At 38.0% G+C, this 15,275-nt stretch overlaps 1 protein-coding gene across 3 annotated transcripts in view; it reads right to left on the bottom strand.

Annotated features, from left to right (window-relative positions):
• The window catches only part of LOC145995151 (protein lethal(2)essential for life-like), a 44,444-nt gene that overhangs the window by 940 nt on the left and 28,229 nt on the right, over positions 1-15,275 (bottom strand). The window lies entirely within an intron of this gene.

The following is a 15,275-nucleotide window of genomic DNA, read 5'->3' as shown; positions in this document are numbered from 1 at the left end:
TTTTTTTTTTTTTTTTAAATTTCGATTTAAAGTAAACATCCAAAATGATATCACAAAACTTTCATCCTGCCGTCTGAAGGGAGGGCCAATACTTTGGAGTGATGCATCATAGAGGATCCAACTAAAACTTTGGGATGTTAAAGAGTTATTGCTTCGTGGAATAGCCTTTTGTTGGAAAACAAATAAGGCATTAACTGTATAAAGTTCAATATAAAAATTGAGTTTATTTGCCGACCTCCGTTTTCGAGTGCTTAGCGCGCTGGACTGGCTACCAATTTGCTAGTTTTCGCCTCACACGATACTTATCAGCGTACTTGTCGATAGACTTTTGTTCCCATACGAGGGAAGTTGTAATGGCGGCCGCGTGAGATGTAAACAATGTATCACTTCACATTTTTAAAAGCCGATAACTATTCAACCGAGAGGAATAACGTTTCGTATAAAACGTTATTAGGTACAAAACAATGGCGCTGCTTAAATACATACTTTACAACGTTTACTGTACACGTATGGAATAATATTTTAGTTGTTTCAAATCTAAACACCGTACACTCAGCATAGATGGTGTAACTCAACGCGCCTTTCATGCAGTATACGTTATACCACAGAGTAAGTAATTTTATAACCAGAGCAATCCCGCTTATGGCCGTCACCCTTCACCACGCTTGACTGAGCACCGGTAGTTTTCTGAGCACTCTTGGTAGTTCTGATACTCCTCGTTAGGGAGAGCGCACAGCGCCTTACCTTCAGTTTCTCTCCAGGAGGTCCGCAAGTCCCCACCAGAAGATGGCGTTGAAAAATTTTAAGTGTTTTCTTCAAATTAACGCGAGCTAAGATCACGGCAGATGGCTAATGTAAAGAAAATTAAAATACAATAACAAAAAATACAAGACAAATGGAGACTCGAGTTTAACTAGAATGTCTAACTTATTTTATGGTTTAATAGGGTTTCGCCGATGGTGCAGTTGTTGCATCGTAACCTTGTAATCAAGGGGTCCCGGATTCGATACCCGGTGGACGCACATAGTGGTTCGGATCCAACTTTAAACTCTAGGTCCAGTCCCGATTAGCCTTACTCTTCATAAAGTGGACTTGAAACACCAAATAAATCAAGCATGATTTATATATAGGCTAGTTGTTGGTTCCATTCACAGGCATCGTTTGCTGTCTAACTCAAAGGAAATAATATCTCAGATAATTTTAGTTAATAATTTTCCTCGACAGATGAGAATAATTTAGCCATCTCGTCAGACTCGAATCAGGATTAGAAGAAAATTCCCGTATCGCTACCGTTATCAATCGGATGAATTATGATGCAGTGACATATAGTAGTAATTGTCTGTGTCCACCCCATTCCGCGCAAGTAAAATATTGTGAAACCCTTAGAGAAATAAAGAAATATATCGAGAATCCCATATTGTACATGTTACTTTTACTGAAGTACACAAATGATATTCATTCATTCTTGAGAAGAGTGTATTTGGAAACACAAATGCATTAAGATCCCGGTAGACTGACTGCCCCTATGGTGAAAAGACGACCAGTTGGGTGTAGTTCGGCATAAGGTGAAAGTCGTTCGGGTCTTATTTTAAACTGTAGGTCCAGTCCCGATTAGCCTTCATTTGCAGAAAGTGGACTTCAAATGTAACTAAACTAAAGCAAGTACTCATTAAGCAAGCAGACTTGAATTGTTATTAATATTGTTGTAATCAGGACGAAGATTGTAAAGATGAAATAAATTAATGGACAAATTATTTGAAATGCACAAAGTGAAAAGTAATATTGCCATACAAACAAGACCAATTGTTGTTTTTTTTTCGAAAAAATTGTGGGTGATATATTGGATACTACTTTGAAACTAATTACATTCGTATTTTGTGATAAATCAAATTAGGAATATTAATTTCTATAGAATAAAAACTGATATAGTTCTGAGGAAACTGCAAACGCGAAGGAGAAACTCTTTGAGAGACTCTCAAAAAGAGTATATATACACCCAGGCAGGGATTCAAACACGGGACCTTTGACGTTGTAGAGCGCTGTGGTAACCACTTAACCACCTGCCACGGAGGCAGGCACGGAGCGCTGTGACTATGTAGGGATGGATAATTAAAAATTGGGGCTAGGATCTGCTCTTACCATTCCTCTTTTCAAAAGAATATAAAGAAGACAGGAAGAAAACTTACGGCAATGTGAAAGCCGAAAATTTATAAATTTACTAGGAGCTAATTCAGGCACGTATTCATAAATTAATTTCGGGGGTCAGAACCAAGTGTCTCAGAAATAATAATAATAATAATGATGATAATAATAATAATATAAACTTATATTAATTGTACCTATGTATTATAATTATATTAAATTAAAATATTATTAATAAATATTTAATTACTATTGTATTGCTATTGATACATTAACAGATAAAAACAGTATAAGAATAAATATAATAAAAGCATGTATTCATTATCTGGCGTATAGTTAAGATCGCTAACATTTGTATGAAAAAATCTGTCCTGGCAAGGAAATCAACACAATCTTTGGCACTTTCACGTCTATTTTTTACCTTACAAAAAAAGTTACAACAGTTGGAACCAATATGTGACGTCATTGCTGTTAATTTATTTTCTATTCCCTTATGATTCGATTACATTGACAGAGTCCTGTCCTTAACTTGACCGGCCACTTTCCAGCCACACACAGTTTAGAGATTCTGAAGATTAGGTCCTTCACGCATCAGCGGGCAGGAAGCATTTGAAAAGCTACCTCTCTCCCTTTCGGTGGTGATCCTGCTTCCACGTTCCAGGGAGTCCATAATTGTCACTGCCGGAGGACGACTACTGTATTCCAAAATTAGCCCCAGCTGCTGTATAGAGGAAGGACCTCTTCTACCAGAGAAACGATTGTTGTGGAAGTACAAGAAACTGAAATGGACTTGTCAAAAACTCAGAACTCCATGTATTGTCTCAGCCAAAGGGGCCCACGCAACTCTCCGAAATGCAGAATTAACTTACTTGCTCGCAGATGACCATCGATTGGAAAATATGCTACCCAGTGTGTCGTAAACGTAGTGTAGTGTGTCAATTGTCTACAGGACTTTAGGTAAAAATGGCAAAGGAAAAAATTGCAACGGTAAAAATGGCAAGAGTAGAAATGGCGAGAATAAAAATGGCAAATACAATATGTTATGATTTTACATGAGAAATTATATGTCTTGCATTTCACAGTTTGAAATTAAAAGTTAATATAATTTTTGTGTCTTTATCACTAATATGTCTTTGAATTGATACATTTTGTTTGATGTTTCCAAAAATAATTATAATTCCGTTCATTCTTTATTCTTGCAAAAGTTACTGACGCTATAGAATCACATGTTAATATAAAGGTAACCTTTGTAAATAATTTAAAGCATGATGCAGCATAGCATCTTGACTGAAAACACGTTTACGCCTTGGGCGCACCTGATGACCAATCACATGTGTTTCTTACGCAGGACTTGAAGCCAACTCTTATCTACCCCCTCGCACTAATTTGTGTCAATGATTCCTCTCAGAGAGACGAACTTGTTACGCGGTGGAGGCACATAGTGGTTCGGATTCCACTTTAAACTGTAGGTTCAGACCCCGATTAGCCTTACTGTGCATAAAGTGGACTTAAAACACCAAATCAATCAATCAACCAATTTGTTACGATTCTGTGATCTACAGTGTTCGATGTGAAAATTCGTAGCTGCGAATTTGCCTGTTCGAGTTTGGGATCAACTTGAAGACATTGCAGTAAGTGGAGGATGATGCTTATGCAAATTATCCTACCTGTGGGGATACTTTATGATTTTTTTCTGATCTTGGGGATAGCATCTCCCTTCGTCCCCCCCTCCTACATGCACACTTCGAGCATTGATGATCTACGTATTAAAAAAAAGGTTCTTGTTCTATGAGAAAGTATTTAAGAAATATATGTTCAGTGGTATATCGAAAAGAAATGGCATCGTTTAAATTATGAATAATGATATTGAGATCCACCATTGCCATTGTCGGTGTGGAAACACCTTTTTGGAGCCACAGTACTTCCAATCGAAATTTCATTGAGTGAAAAAATTTCCGTGAATAGATTCCCATCGCCACTTTATTATCTATCTCTCAAAATTGGAGTCCGCTGCTATTTCTTCGCAGCAGAATGCAATTGACCTTATGATGTTAGGTCACCACTGACAATCTAGAGGTCCAGTTCAACACCCAAAAGTGAAATGATAACTTTGATTGAATATATTACTCAGTATTAGTATTTGGAGGCTAATGTGAGCAACTCTTACGTCGAATCTTGGCCTGGCGCAGCGAGGGGAATGGCTTTGGAGTTGAAGCTGTATCCACTTCCAAATCCCAAAGAGGAGTGTTTACTATCATTTAAACAATTCCCCCAAAACGATTTTTTAATTGAATTGTTGTTTAAGTTTTTAAGTCCACTCTATGTACAGATAGGAACTGGACCTACAGTTTAAAGAGGAATCCGAACCACTATGTGCCTCCACCGGCTTTTGAACCTGAGACGCCTTAGTTACAAGACAACGACTTTACCATTACTCCATCGGGGAAACCCAGCATTTTTTAATAATATCTGTGCAATTACATCTAACCTGATTTCTTTAAATTAAAAAGGATCACGAACAAATTATTTGACTGCGATTCCTCTTCTCCAAACAAGAATCCTGGCGTCAAGTAAGAGAAAAAAAAATCCAATTTCTTCTTCCGTTATTCTCAGAGATTTAGACCATGCTGAATTAGTTTCAAGAAGCTACTAATCTGATATATTCGTATAAGTCGATAATACAAATTGGGAAAGGAGAATATTTGGGTAAAAGTGAATTTCTTGTACAGCTGTGGGCCGGGGAGGAGTGGTGATTAGCTGACTGTCTCAGTCTGGCATCATCTCAATATATTTATATATACATTTGCTAAGAGGGTCCCAGAGAACTGCACTACGCCACTGTGTTCAGCCAACTTCACGCGGCAAAACATGGCTCGCGTGCTCTCAAAACACAGAGCTGCTTGGTTCGGTATTTTTGTAGCTAGTGTCCTTTTGAAAAAAGAAATAAAAACATAGAATCTGGTCCCGGAAATGGTTTTTGCAACGTGGATTAGACAGCTATACGAGGTTGCTTAATGAATTAAGGCTGACTGATACAGAAAATTACAGGAACTATCTCCGCATGGACGAGGCTTGTTACGTCGAATTGTTGGAACAAGTGAGACCTCTACTTCAGAAAAAAAAACACACATTCAGAAAATGTATTAGCGTGCACGAGAAACTCAGTGTCACTTTACGTTTACTTGCGACGGGGAGAAGTTTCGATGATTTAAAATACTTCTGAAATATATATTTTTGTTATTAGCTACTATTATTATTACAATTGTATTAATAGGGTTCCAATAAAGCCATACAATATCTCGTTAATACAAATAATGGGCCTCCCCGATGGCGCATTGGTAGAGCGTTGTCGCCTTAATCAATGGGTCCCAGGTTCGATTCCCGGGGGAGGCGGATAGTGGTTCGGATCCCACTTTAAAACTGTAGGTCCAATCCCGATTAGCCTTACTGTGCATACACTGGACTTAAAACGCCAAATCAATCAATCAATACAAATAATAGGTTGATGCGATATTATAAAGCATTCGAAAGTAATGGAACTAAAAATCAGAAGTCTTGTCATGTGGAAGTAGCGAATAAACGTGTATCTATTTATTTTAATGCAGGGTAGGATTTGAAGGGATGGGGGATGGGAGGGATATCTATTACCCCCTCTGCACTTGCCACTTTGTCATTTGATATTTTATTCTTCTGAAAATTTTCGGGGGGCTGTAGCTCCTAAAGCCCCCTTCTCCGTACGCCAGTATATAACATAATAAGTATATTGCAAAATAATGTAGTAATTTAAGATATTATTGTTAATTTTCATGTCATTATGTAGGTACTGTGTACAGTGCCCCCCCCCCCCCACTTTTCTCCAATGTTGCCCCTGCACTATGCTAAATCTTATCTACAAAGGGAAATATACTGTCTTTGCCCCCGTAGTTTTGACAACTTACCCCCCCCCCCCCCCCGGTTTTAGGACCGAATCGTCGCCTTTGACTCTGTATGTTTTGGCTGAAAAGCAGTTGCTTTTGGCGGTTGACAATTCTGCAAGTCGTCTATCCGCAATATCCGCCGACCGCTATTTTCCCCCGAGGGCGGCAAGCTGGTCAAGGGACTTCAGTCCACCACAGGGCAGCAGATTGTTTTGTATCTTGGGAGTCTAGCCAGTCGGAAGAGGGGAGGGGGGTTTCTCACGACTTTCACGAAGGAGGAAATCCTTCTTTGTTTTGTTTTGGGAGGGTTGATTCATCCAAGAAAACCAGTTTTCTTCACACGCGGGCAGGATTTTCACTATATGTACAGTATGTTAAAGCCTGGGGCGCACAATATCTTGTAGCTACCTTCAAGTACTGAATTTATAAGTTTGTCATTTAGTGTCAATTTCTGCTCATTTTGGCTAATTGTGACGGTGAGGATGTGTGGAGATGAGTTCAGCTAGATGAACCAAAGAAAAACAATTCCCAGATCGGAACTCGAACCCGGGAACATTGGTGAGGAGATCGAAAGTCAACAACTGAATAGCTTGGCCAGCAATCTTGTTCCCTAATTTACAATCTCCGTTGCAACTTTTAAGTTATGTTTGACGATTAGTTACATTTTTTGTATTATCAATAGGGCTCGGGACTTTATGTTATAACATATTTTTCAATTATTCACATATCTGATGAAAATCAGCCGAAATAGACAAACTTGACAAAGCATATTTTGACATATTTCACCAATTTCGTGTTTTTACAACATATTTCTTCAATTTTGTTGTAATTATTTTTTTTCGTAGCTTTAGCACAACGAAGAATACTCTATCGGGTATTGGAGAGTACTGTTGTGTATATTTTTGGCTTTACTGGGAATATATCTACATTTTTCTGACATATTTTCCAATTTATATGACATAATTACATACATATTTTACAGTTTTATAGGACATAAAGTCCCGGGCCCTAATTATCACCATATATTTTATATCATTAATATGTGACTTACTTCTTTTCGTCTGAGGACTAATCATCACATCAGTGGCGTACACAGTGGCATACACAGGATTTTCAAAAGGGAGGTGTTACGTACATTTTCTCTGGTAGTCAGCTCTCATTTTGACATCTTTTCACATTTGACGTTCTTTATTTTAGGAATAATGGGCCAAAGGGGGGTTATAAGTTTATAACCCCCACCAACTCTCCCCCTTGGGAACGCCACTGGGATACAGGATGTCTCCTCAATGCAAGAAGGAAAGGGAGGTAAGGGCTCAACAATGTTCTCTCCGATATCATGAAATTTTGTGTGAAATCAGTATTCATAAATAGCGTTTCTTATACGGATTAAAATTCAACAGATGTGTATCAACATCGACAAAATTCGAACTGGGAATTCTCTGACACGAGCCATGAATTAAGAAAACACTATTGATTTTTTTTTTTTTTTTTTTTTTTTTTTTTACTGTCACTGTCGATGAGCTTTGAATGAATGAATAAACGAGTTTAAATTTTTGGGTGCGTCAGCAACCGTCACACTATTCGGGGTCCAGCGACTTACCATAACTAAAGACATAATTGTAATGTCGACTGGTTGAACAACAAAATCTTTCTACTGGATTCATAACTGTAGACAATTGACGCACTACACTGCGTTTACGACGAACTGGGTAGCGTATTTTCCTATCGATGGTCATATGCACCAGATATAATTTTGGCCTGGATAAACGCGATCATATCCTTTCCATCTTAAACAAACATAATATTTTAACAATGGTCAACAGGAGGCTACTGCACTGTCTAACATTTATTCATATTCTGCAAACTAAATGTAAACCTGCATACTTATTTATAAAATTATGTAATCACAACACAATTCACAGACACGAGACACGTCGTCACAACGAACTTGACATTCCTCACCATTCGATACGCTATATACCTCATCTTTTTCTATATGTGCCCCGAAAGCATGGAATGCACTACTAAGAATATTAAATCCATAAAACTCAATAAGAGATTCAAAATTAAATTTAGAGAAATTCTTCTACAGGAACGGCAGCAGAACAGTAGCACATACTAGAAGTGAACTGGCACTCAACAAACGACAAAACACTCATATTCTATAACTGTAACTATTGGAATTTTAAATACAGGAAAAGCTAAGCATTGTGCAGCAATGAATTTCTTGCGACTATCTTCAAATTATTATTATTATTATTATTATTATTATTATTATTATTATTATTATTATTATTATCATCATCATCATCATTATTTACTTAAAGGCAACCTTATGTTAACATTCACATTTATATTTTTATTTTATTTTATTTTGTTATTTCACATTTATGTTATCTTATGTATGACTAATATTACTGTAATGAGTAGAGCCTGGATTTGTAAGCGAAATGCATATTATTTTCCAGACTTCTAATGGTAAGGAGAAAGGTTATACTTCGTATTACATACCTTGATGAGCTATTTAACTACAGTTGAAAGTGCTTATAAATGGTTATTTCTTCAAGAAACGGTTATGCTTGCTTATTTTATGATTTTGGTTTAAAATAGCATATTTTACCCAAATCTGTCATATTTGAATCCTATTTCAATCACACGACGGCATTAGGATTAGGGATGGCCAAACGGATCCGGATCCGAAAATTCCGGATCTGGATCCGGATCCGAAAGTTCCGGATCTGGATCCGGATCCAAAAGTTACGGATCCGGGTCCGAAAGTTACGGATCCGGATCCGGGTCCGAAAGATTCGGATCTGAATCCGGATCCGAGAGTATCGTATCTCAATCCCATTATAATATTACCACACCTTAAATCTTCGATTACAAAGAAATTTTTCATTAGTTAGTCCCACAATAATTTTTTTCAAGTGTTGTTCCAAAAATACTTTGCTACGCATCGGCTAACACACTCGTGCACACATGTCAGAGGTGATTTTGTAATTGCTATTGAAACGAATATGTATTCATTCGAATGTATTGGAAATGAAAACACACATAAATGTGAGACATTCCATTCCAGGATGAAACCTTTAACACATATAACAAGATAGAAATGTTATACAAAAATTATACAATTGTTCTACAGTTACAGTTTTACAAATTAAAATAAAACATTATAATATATGCAGTGTTAAATAATTACAAAGTGCAAGACTAACAAGGGAGGTTATCTAAGTGTCCCCCTCCGATTTCCATGAAACTTGGCAGTATAGTGAGGCCCAATGGAAGAAATATGTGTTTTTTTGTTTCAGCTAAAAATCGGTTTTAGGGGCAAAACCCCCTCAAATGTCAAGATGAGGACAAATTGAAGTGGGGATCTGATCCCTGTGTTCCCCTCCGATTCTCATGAAATTTGACAGGTGTATAGAGAGGCCCTATGCCCCCTGTTTCTTCCTATGCCATATTTACGTGGTTTCGGGGTCAGATCCCCACTTCAGTTTCTCCTCATCTTGACTTTTGAGGGGGGGGGCCTCTATACACCTGCCAAGTTTCATGGAAATCGGAGGGGGAGACTTAGACCTCCCTTGTAAGTGTATTAATTAATTACAAATCGCGCACGCGCGCACACACACTGTATATATATATATATATATATATATATATATATATATATATATATATATATATATATATATATATGTATGTATGTATATTATATATATATATATATATATGTACAACCTTGGTGACAATGAAGTTCGACCAGAAAGGAATACTTGATTAAATGCACAGAGGCATAGGCGGTGGAATGGGTGACCCGCAGAAGTGACGCATGTGTGTAAGAGGAGGCGTGTGAGGAGGCAAGAATCGTGATCCCAGCATGTTGCACCCAAGGTCACGTAAAGAACGAAAACGGGGAACTATACGCGTGACATTGAACTTCGACCAGGCACCAGACCCATACGGTAAATTCCAGATAGTGGCGCATTCGACGGAAGCATGACGTCACGGACACGATAAGGGAGTCCGCCGTATATAAGCGCGTGCTGTGCACCGAGGAACCGCAGTGCATCATCACCATGGCCAGGGGCAAACCTATTGACAACACCGTGAGGAGAAGAGTGGTGGAGTTGCAACGGGATGGACTGAGTGAACGGAAAATAGGGCGCCAACTGAACTTATCCAAGTCAACCGTTCCCTGCATCATCAAACACCACCAAAATACGGGTACTACAGAGCCAGGTAAGGCCTCCGGTCGAAAACGCCTGCTGAGCGTGCGTGACCTACGGATATTTAGGCACTATATCCAGACCAACAATCATGTTTCTGTGGCCGAATTACGACTGTGGACTCGAGAACGCTTTCACATTGAAGTGTCAACCAGCGATGCGGTTACCGAGTGTACAAGGCGAAACGTAAACCCTTCCTTTCCATGTTGAACAAAGGCAATAGACTACGGTGGGCACGAATGTACCGGGGATGGACATTTCGGCAGTGGAGAAACAGTGCATCCATAATCATTTTTCCAAATTACCTGATATTATAACACAGTTGAAAGCTCGGAATAATCAATTGCAACATTCGCTTTCTGTCATTGATGAAATTTCAGTAACGTTATCTTCACGGTGTTGCTAAAATTGTGTCCGACAAGCTCAGTCAGGTATTACTGAAAAATACCGGTTACAAAACACTTGTGTCAAATTTATAAAAAATATTTCTGGTGAAGAAACAGACATTGAAGAGGAATTCACCGAAGAAGAACTGTGGTGTTTTTCACATGCGCCTGTGATGTCATGCTATGTGGAAAGAACATTTTCACTGTACAAATCATTCTTCACCGACAGACGCAGGAGCTTCACACAAGAAAATCTCAGGATGACCTTCCTCACATACTGTAACAGCTATGAATAAGTTTGAGTTGAGTTGCTGTTTTAAGTCCACTTTATGCACAGTAAGGCTAATCGGGACTGGACCTACAGTTTAAAGTGGAATCCGAACCACTTGTGCCTCCACCGGGTATCGAACCCGGGACCCCTTGATTATAAGGCAAGCTTTGAATAAGGTAGATCTAATAAACAAATATTCTTTCAAGATTTTCCTGTATTTGTTTATGCTTATTTTGGTGCATATTTTTTTCATTTTTTGTGCTTATTAACTTGCTTACTTTACTGTTTGAGTGTGCTTATAAATCCGGGCTCTAGTAATGAGTATATTCGTAATTGTAGGTAATGTGAAATTCTTTATTTCTCTTTAGCTCAAGCTCTCTCAAAAGCTTTTCATCTGTATTCATATATTATCATATTATACTATATACTTATATTTTATTATGTAGCTCATGACAAGAGTTAGGTGGTAGAGCAGCTTACGGCTGAACCTCGCCCGCTAAATAAAGAAATAATAATAATTATTATTATTATTATAATTCGAGCAAGTAAGTTAATTCTGCATTTCGGAGAGTTGCGTGGGCCCCTTTGGCTGAGACAATACATGGAGTTCTGAGTTTTTGACAAGTCCATTTCAGTTTCTTGTACTTCCACAACAATCGTTTCTCTGGTAGAAGAGGTCCTTCCTCTATACAGCAGCTGGGGCTAATTTTGGAATACAGTAGTCGTCCTCCGGCAGTGACAATTATGGACTCCCTGGAACGTGGAAGCAGGATCACCACCGAAAGGGAGAGAGGTAGCTTTTCAAATGCTTCCTGCCCGCTGATGCGTGAAGGACCTAATCTTCAGAATCTCTAAACTGTGTGTGGCTGGAAAGTGGCCGGTCAAGTTAAGGACAGGACTCTGTCAATGTAATCGAATCATAAGGGAATAGAAAATAAATTAACAGCAATGACGTCACATATTGGTTCCAACTGTTGTAACTTTTTTTGTAAGGTAAAAAATAGACGTGAAAGTGCCAAAGATTGTGTTGATTTCCTTGCCAGGACAGATTTTTTCATACAAATGTTAGCGATCTTAACTATACGCCAGATAATGAATACATGCTTTTATTATATTTATTCTTATACTGTTTTTATCTGTTAATGTATCAATAGCAATACAATAGTAATTAAATATTTATTAATAATATTTTAATTTAATATAATTATAATACATAGGTACAATTAATATAAGTTTATATTATTATTATTATCATCATTATTATTATTATTATTTCTGAGACACTTGGTTCTGACCCCCGAAATTAATTTATGAATACGTGCCTGAATTAGCTCCTAGTAAATTTATAAATTTTCGGCTTTCACATTGCCGTAAGTTTTCTTCCTGTCTTCTTTATATTCTTTTGAAAAGAGGAATGGTAAGAGCAGATCCTAGCCCCAATTTTTAATTATCCATCCCTACATAGTCACAGCGCTCCGTGCCTGCCTCCGTGGCAGGTGGTTAAGTGGTTACCACAGCGCTCTACAACGTCAAAGGTCCCGTGTTTGAATCCCTGCCTGGGTGTATATATACTCTTTTTGAGAGTCTCTCAAAGAGTTTCTCCTTCGCGTTTGCAGTTTCCTCAGAACTATATCAGTTTTTATTCTATAGAAATTAATATTCCTAATTTGATTTATCACAAAATACGAATGTAATTAGTTTCAAAGTAGTATCCAATATATCACCCACAATTTTTTCGAAAAAAAAACAACAATTGGTCTTGTTTGTATGGCAATATTACTTTTCACTTTGTGCATTTCAAATAATTTGTCCATTAATTTATTTCATCTTTACAATCTTCGTCCTGATTACAACAATATTAATAACAATTCAAGTCTGCTTGCTTAATGAGTACTTGCTTTAGTTTAGTTACATTTGAAGTCCACTTTCTGCAAATGAAGGCTAATCGGGACTGGACCTACAGTTTAAAATAAGACCCGAACGACTTTCACCTTATGCCGAACTACACCCAACTGGTCGTCTTTTCACCATAGGGGCAGTCAGTCTACCGGGATCTTAATGCATTTGTGTTTCCAAATACACTCTTCTCAAGAATGAATGAATATCATTTGTGTACATCAGTAAAAATGAAGATGCAAACCACTTTTCTGGGACACGTTTTCAAAGGTGACCTCACACCAGGCCGGATCCCAGATTTTTTGAGGGGGTAAGCCCTCATTGTCCTCCTCCGTAGTCGAGCGGGTTAAGGCGTTCACTCGTCTTGAGATCGTTCGCTGCGGGACGGTGTAGGTTCGAATCCGGCTCTGGTCGGAATTTATTCGGCCTACGTATAGGGCCGGTGGCAACCCACCATCGTGAGGAAATTGGGGAGCTCCGAGTGAGTGAGCGTAATCCGGTCGAGACGACCTACTATAACGGCTGGGGATACGTCGGGCTGACCCCCCGACTATTCCAATACTGGTTGAAGATCTCCACGCATAGAGGTGACGAGAGAAAGTGTGGGAGGGAGACCGGCAGTCGGTAGGTATGCCCAGGCCCTTCATGGGCTGTTGCGCAAAGGATTATTATTATTAAGCCCTCATTAATTAATTAATTAATTTTTATATATTTATATTTATAAACAAATTAATTTGATACATTTATATAAAGTAGCAAATTAATTTTTTTAACGAATGGTTCAAAATGTCCAGAAATTAGAAGATAGGTGAAATGTTTTTAATAAGTGTTAGATATATTTAGTTATTGCTTTTTATTAAAAATGATAATTAAATGTTGATACTTTTATTGTGTTATGTTTTTATAATGGTGTAAATCTATTAATGGTCTCCCGAAAGGAAATTTTGCCTTATGAGAGTTGTAGTTAGAAATTTCAGGGCCCAGGTCGAGAATGATTTTCGAACACCCCTATACCTAGATGTAGCTGGCATACTTAGACATTGTAGAAATTTTATGTACTTACTCTTCTCCGCTGAATCCGATGAAAAGAAAACTTAGCATTCAAGAAATGTGGCTAATAAAAGGTGCATTCCACGCCATCTTAATTGAAGCAGTGTGTGTTAGGGTTCACATCTGCAAAATCGATTACAAATTATAGTTAACTAGGTGGAGGGACAAGTTATGAGAAATTTTAAGAAGCCATTTGTTTCCTATTAAATTAACATGTGAGTGTTATGTTTTATTCCAGACTAAAGGAGGTGAGAAATGGAGGGGAAATGACAGATCGGTCTAATTTCTATGTTCCAGAGGCCTAGGGTGATAATGGCAACCACCTTCGCAGCTACGGCTCCATTTGTTACTAGTCCAATTTGATATAATTTTAAAATCTTGTCTATGACTCTAGAAGTACGTTTTTACCCCATGCTAAAGAGAGAGAGAGAGAGAGAGAGAGAGAGAGAGAGAGAGAGAGAGAGAGAGAGAGAGAGAGAAAACAAAAGATGTGTGCAACATTCACACACAGGCAGACATCATTCTTTGTTTTTCCTTCTCTGTATGTGTTTATGATGTTATTCTTTCTTAGTAAAGTATGTTTTAAGTCCAAACTAATTGATTATCTTTGTTGTTATAACACAAACTCGTACCCTCGGAAAATTTTAATGGGGGAAAAATTTTAATAGAACAAGATCGTTGGTGGGAAGGTGAGAGATTCCCCTTTCGCCGTGGGAATTCGTACCCTGAATATAACCACCAACGCTATGGAATTATCCTTATAATGAAGAACATGTCTGAAAGTGAATTAACCACAAAAAGAGGGCATTTTCTCATAAAGACTGCAGTTCGAAAAAAGTCAAAACAGGGAGTAAATATGGTGAACTGTCCTGACCAAATTCGTATTCGAATATTTAGTAGCTTCGCATAAATGGTTATAAAACTAAAATTACTAAATATAGTAGACTGCAGTCTTCTGAAGTCTGTTTCTCTCTACAGACAACCCATTCATTTATACAAGAAGAAAATCTAAATTCTTGCAAAATCTTAAAAATTATCCATGTTATTTTTGTAGGTTTGCATCAAAATAATTCATGGCTCTAGGCGGGGGCATGGCCCCCTTGCCTCCCCCCTGGGTACGGGCATGCCACAAACCGTTGTCCTTGGCGGAATTCCTAAAGTACTTGGCAATTGGGTCCACACAGGCACGGGCAACCTTTCTTTGTAAGCCCTTCACCCTTCAGTCGAAGGTCACACCAGGGGAGATATTTCTGACAACTTTCACTTTTCCCTTCATCAAGGAGCAGGAAATCCTTCTTGTATTCTGTTTTGCAAAGGTCAATGGGCTTCCTTCCCCTACAAAACAGATTTATATTATACGTACATGAAGGGCTAGGGATAACCA

The sequence above is a fragment of the Lepisma saccharinum genome, chromosome 11 (assembly GCF_977018435.1).
Source record: "Lepisma saccharinum chromosome 11, izLepSacc3.1, whole genome shotgun sequence".
Taxonomy (NCBI): Eukaryota; Metazoa; Arthropoda; class Insecta; order Zygentoma; family Lepismatidae; genus Lepisma; species Lepisma saccharinum.
Note: the sequence above shows the minus strand (reverse complement) of the source record. Positions and strands in the feature narration are given on the sequence as shown.